This window comes from Athene cunicularia (genome assembly GCF_003259725.1).
Source record: "Athene cunicularia isolate RWA chromosome 2 unlocalized genomic scaffold, athCun1 chr2_part1, whole genome shotgun sequence".
NCBI lineage: Eukaryota > Metazoa > Chordata > Aves > Strigiformes > Strigidae > Athene > Athene cunicularia.
In genome coordinates this window covers 4,183,185-4,189,184 of record NW_020799095.1, presented here as the reverse complement: position 1 = coordinate 4,189,184, position 6,000 = coordinate 4,183,185, and the positions used below count along the sequence as shown (strand labels likewise).

The window sequence follows — 6,000 nt, the reverse complement described above, 5'->3', positions numbered from 1 at the left end:
CCCCATGCTGCTGGGAGGGAGGAGGTAGAGATACCAGGAGCAATGCTGAGCCAAGGAAGAAGGTGGGGGGAAGGTGTTTTTAAGATGTGGTAATGTTTGTCACTGCCCTACTCTGTTAAGTGTTGTTGTTAATGTCTGAATTAAATTTATGTTCTTTTTCTTCCCCTAATGATTCTGTCTTTTGTCCGTGACCATAATGGATGAACCATCCCTCCCTGTCCTTATCTTGATTCCCAGCCTTTCGCTTTATTTTCTCCTCCCCATTCCTGAGGGGGAAGGTGTGGGGGGGTGGGGGGGTGGTGTGGTGTGTGTGATTGGCTGCATGGTGCTCAGTTTCCCTCTGGGCTCAAACCACGACACTATTACATCCATACTGAACCAATGACCATTACTATCTGAACCTACGTGTCCAGCCAGTTTTCATCCACTTTATAATTTCACCCTGCAATGTGCCTACAAAATGATGAGCTTCGATTATTATTTACATTACCATTTTGTGACACCTTCCTCTTAGATCACGAACATATAATACTTTATGTTGTACTACGCTATCAAACATCCTGACAATCTAGCAAAACATCATTATGGTTTTACCACCTTTCTTACATGCCTTCCCTGATTTTTTTTCCTTCCCACATTTGATAGTGATTTATAGTTATATAAACATTTGCTACATTCCCCTCTATCTCATTTCTTCTCAATAAATATAATTTGCTCTCCCTGAAGCATATTTCTCACTGCCTGTATGATATCTTTCTATAACTAATATGTCAGTGTTTCTTGCCTCTTTTTTAGCTAATTATAGTTTTATCTTTCAATGTCCCTTCCAAAACATTTACAGAAATATCAAGAAGTCTACAGAATTGCAATGAACCAACAGCATTGATAACTACTTACCACAAATAGCTTACTTGACCTGATAAGATCCACAGCCTAACAGCTTTCTATTCCCTACCATCTACTAAGTGTCAGTCCTACATACTAAGCAGCCAAACCATAGTTCTAAGTCTCTAATATGTTATTTCTGTATTGGTCAGTCTCTACCACTTTGAAGATCTGAATAGTGTATTTTGTCACATACTTAATTCTGTCCTTTTTCTCCTTGTACAAAGTGAAAAAAAAATGGTTTAAAGATAATTAATTATTGGGTGCATTTAATTTTAAAGGAATGAAAACTGAATACTTAGCCATATTGACCAACTTCTGCTGAGTATTTCCTTGTGTATTCATGATCAGTAGAGGAAAGCAAAGTATTTATCAAATGCTGGTACACTTGTTGCATTTACATGCACTCCCCTCTCCCATTTGACACACTCTGTTCCTCTTCCCAGAAGTCTCTCCCTGGAGAATTTCATGTTTCACCTTTCATGTCCTGACTTTCAGTACAAAGTCATCTGAAGCTATTGACCTTTTTTTATACCTTTCGGTTGTACCTGAAGAATGATACAGAGAAGCATTCATAAGAATAAAGTATTGTTCAATTCAAACAGACCACAAGAGTATTTTTTAAATGTACATACACTTCCATCATACTTATATGAATACATTCTTTGCATCTCTGGGGCTATCTATGAGTCTACCTTTCTTAGGAATCCAATTTTATGTCCATATCAACTTGAAAAAAATTCCTTTAAGAATAGAAACACTCTTTCTACATTAAACAGTTCTTTTCCCGTGCTGGTTTCACAGTGTCATAGCCTGGCTAGTGTACAGCAGGACACTGGCTCTGAAAATCTCTGAAGTATTCACTATGAATCATTCTTCCCTCTTCCTCACTGGACTTTCAGTAACACAGACTTACAAAGATTTGCACTAGAATCAGTTGTTACTTGACCCTTCCCCACAGAACACGCAGCAGAATAAACAAGAGCAGGCAGCAGAATAAACATCAGAGCTCACTTGGGAAGCACGTTTTACAGCCTCACAAGTCACAGTGTCAGAGGACTGTGCATGTGTTATTAGAAAAAACAGCACAAAGACATTTATCCCACTTTGCAGACAGATAAGCAATGCTTCATACACGAGGGCCTTCTGCCTGATAAGGCTGGCTTTGAAATTTGTCTGTCCTGACTACTGCCTTCCCAGGAGATTTGCTGCAACTTCAGAATCCACATAGGATGGGAACACTAGGAAAGCCATGTCCTCCCCAAGGACGGTGTATGTGATGCAGACAAATCTGCACTGTGTCCTTCTACACCAACACCAACCGAGTATTTCACCATTTTCTGCAACAACCACAGGAGCCCTAATGTCATGAAAGAAGAAAGCAAAAGGCACTACCAAACGCTTGAGGCCATCCTGGTAACAGGGGGTTGTTTCAGGTGAAACCCCTATACAGTATTAGGAAGCACACCACTTTTATATTGCCTAAGATGACAAGACAAAAAAAAAAACAAAAAACCACAAACCAAAAAAAACACCTCAAAGCAAGAAGTTCCCACTAACTTGGTCTCAGACTGAAATCCTCATCTGTATTTTAAACAGGTCTGCACGTGCATAGCTCCTGAAGTCCACTTCCCTAGTCCAGCTCTCCTCTTCATGCTGCCCATGTTCCTAACACAAATACTGTACTTAGATATGCCACACAGACTCTACAATTCAAGCAGCTTAAAAACTTCAAGCTCTGCAAGTCCAAAAAATCAACATGTGTCAAGAAATAGCAGTTCAATATTTTTAGTAAGTTTAACCCTATAAACAATGATTTTCTTAAGTGTAGAATCTGTTTGCAAAATCCATGTAGGTTTTGTTTATTTGTTTTCAGACAAAGACTTATCAGCTTAAAATTACCACATATCTCTATTGTACACAAGAAAGTGTTTTGGCAGACAAAAGAATCTGTTTTCACAGAATGAACTTCATATTTAACATCATGTGTTACCCTGGTGCATTTCACATCAGCAACATTAACACCTTCTAGCCTTCTAGAAGCAGTATCATATCCCTTATTATAAACCAGACAAATCTCTGCAAAGGGACAGGCAAATATTGACAGCACCTCCACCTCCCCATTCAAACACACATAGAGTAGTCCTTTAAAAGGTATTGGCATATGCTATTGCTAAAGTAACACCAGTATTTAACAAAGACACAACTCTTATTTAACACTGTTACATTACTTCGGATATATCACAGTTAATGTTCTTAACTTAATCCAGAAGCTTTTTATTCTGGGAATGTTTCTGCAAATTTAGTAACATACTGATATGTTAACATACAAAGGAATATACAGTAATGGAATGAAAGGAAATCAGTAAGCAACCACAAAAAATAAAAGCAGCTAATAATGTGGAATTTATTTAGAAAATAATGGTCTTTATTTTGTAGCTGCGACCATAAGTGCAGCTCTTTAGCTTTACCCTGCATATATGTGTAAGCATGCATGCATACACATGTAAATAAACTGCATTATTCAACATCTCTTGCAAATGAAGGCTGGGAATTTCACCCACCGAGTACTCTCCATACCCCATCCCCATGGAAACACAGTACTAAGTACTGTCCTTGAAAATGCAGTTCAGCTGTAAAAGTGGAAACACAGCTAGGTTACCAGACTAGTGGGATATTATGGAACTGTATGATTAAGTCCTCTTGTGCAGATGCTCCTACAGCTCTACCTATCCCAATAATTCTTCCTCAGCCCTTGTATGCCTCACCCAGGACACAGAAGGCTACACATATATACAGTGAACTTTCCCAGAGTAGAGAAAGGATGCAGAGGAACATCAGAAACCTGCCTTTTTCTTTCCTCCTCTCGGGCCATGTGTGCTCTCTGCTTCTTCCCAATTAGGTGTCTATCAATCTGAAGTACAGCAAATGTACTTCACCAGGATGTTTTTGGTAAATGGTAAAACAATTGAAATAACCCAGAAACTTTTGAAAAATGGAAATTCACGTAACAACAACTAGAATTCAGAAAGATGATTAGGTGGTGAATATCTGGAAAAGGCAGAATGGTTCTTCAATGTTCTTCGTAATTTTAAAAATGTCAAGTTTTGTTCTGACTTTTTCCTATAGTTGCAAATGCTATTATTCAGTTCTTCTGTGGATCATGCCATTCAGGTATCTGATGCCTTTCTTTTGTTCTCTCCTTCATGCCTTTTCTCTCTTCAAAAGCAGCAGATGGAAGAGATCTCCCTTGCGGGGAGCTTATGGCATAGTCAGACCCCAGACTTGGTTCATGTACTTTGTGCAGACCCTCTGGCTATCTCAGATAATTCAGCACACCAAGAACAGATCAGCAGACTGAACTAGAGAGTGCTGAAGGCCTACACCTCCACAATATGTGTTTCAGCAGCTTTGCTTCAGGGAAGAAAATCTGATTCCCCACACCAAATATTCCCACACTGCACACAGTTTGAACCTGTCTCAATGCGCAATTCATTGGTTCAGAGACATCGGCTTAGTTTCTTCAGGAAGGAATCTAGCTTATGCACACCAAACCCAGCTTGTGACAAACTATGGAGTGATACATGAAGATGAGTAAGCTTGCTCCAAAACTGTACTACTGCTCTGAACTGAAATGCTGACATAAATAAACACACAGCCAGAGGTGTCTCAACACAGGTACCTGGAGCAGGTCATTCTTCAATAACAAGATCTGTAACAGCCTTGTCTACTGAGTTTGGAAAACCATTCCAATACCTGCAACATATGCAGCCACAGTTCACATGCAAAATTTTGTATGTTTCTACATCTATCTGGCTGACAGTTAACAGAGGGCACAATGATGATTTATAAAGACATATAAGAAGCAAGAAGTAGTTTCTGACTAGGAATTTAAAAAAAAAAAAAAAAAAAAAATTCAGCAGGGCATAAAACATGCATGAGCTTTTGAAAATTTTCCTTGAAATAGCATTAGAAGTTCAATGTATCATACACCCACTTGATTTCAAGACATATTATGGATTCATATACTTAAAATTTAGCTTTACAAAGCACTACTAATAGGATCCAAATTTGCACCAGTTAGCTTGAAATACCTTTGTCCATAACGAATCTAACTCTCCACTGGTTCACGTCCATGTTAGTCCATGAATTCCATCAACACTGTGGTACTGTAAGATGGGAAGGGCAATGGAACAAGGAGCCAAAAGCTACACCTTTCGTGGCTTCAGCCTGAAATGCTACCAGAGAATGGTCAGACTGTCAGCTTTTATTCAGTAGCAGAAAATTAGTACAGAGTAACCTAGGGATTCTTTCAGGGAAAAACAGTAATTTTCTCAGACTTCTCAGATGCCTTGCAGATATCTGTGCTTCAGTCAAATCTTCCTTCCTTTACCACACTTCCAAATGAAATCAAAGCTCTACCAAACCACTTTCCTCATAGGTAAGTGTAACTTGGACTTACCTTTTGGGCTCAGCTGCTGGACTAACAGTCTGCAGGGTAGAGACCTATCAGCAGATAGTCCTCTCCCAAACCCCTCTGTAGAGCTGCACTGATGTACCATCACCTGAATTACCGATCAAATCTGCTTCTGATGTGACTGTCAGTTAAAGTTAAATACATCAAAAGGAGAATTGCTGGTTTAAAAGCAACATTTTATACTGAAACCCAAACATTTATTCTCAAGGAAAAAAACAAAGAAAAAAAGAGAGAATATGAAACACTAATCTTTCAAAATAATCAGAATATAAAAGTATTGGCACATGGAAGTGGAAGACTACAAAACTTACGTAATTAAGTGGTCACAAGGGAATATCTCTGTAACTGAAATATCTGTTGATTTACAACAAGTAATGAAATGCATTTAATTAAATTAATTAAACTTCAAGTGGAGGAAGCTCCTCCAATGGGAACCATAACAATATAATTGGTATTAATTTAATGACTAAAAACTCTAGGGCTGACAAAATAAATAATTCTTGTTAATAAATTCATTGTTCAGTTTAGTTTTATACATTTAGTTCCAAGTATATGAAAAGACTAAGGAGCTACCAGCTTGATGCTGAGAGAGTGAAAGAAATGTGAGTGGGTATCTCCCTCAAAACAATCCTAAAAAA

At 38.3% G+C, this 6,000-nt stretch overlaps 1 protein-coding gene across 6 annotated transcripts in view; it reads right to left on the bottom strand.

Annotated features, from left to right (window-relative positions):
- MYRIP (myosin VIIA and Rab interacting protein) overlaps positions 1-6,000 on the bottom strand; it is a 233,627-nt gene that overhangs the window by 141,482 nt on the left and 86,145 nt on the right. The window contains exon 1 of one of the 6 annotated variants that reach the window (XM_026842005.1): positions 1,581-1,586. The exons of the other annotated variants lie outside the window; for them this stretch is intronic. The gene's annotated coding sequence lies outside the window, so the exon portion shown is untranslated. Of the gene's footprint in view, positions 1-1,580; positions 1,587-6,000 lie in introns of those variants that run through there. 6 annotated transcript variants of the gene reach the window in all.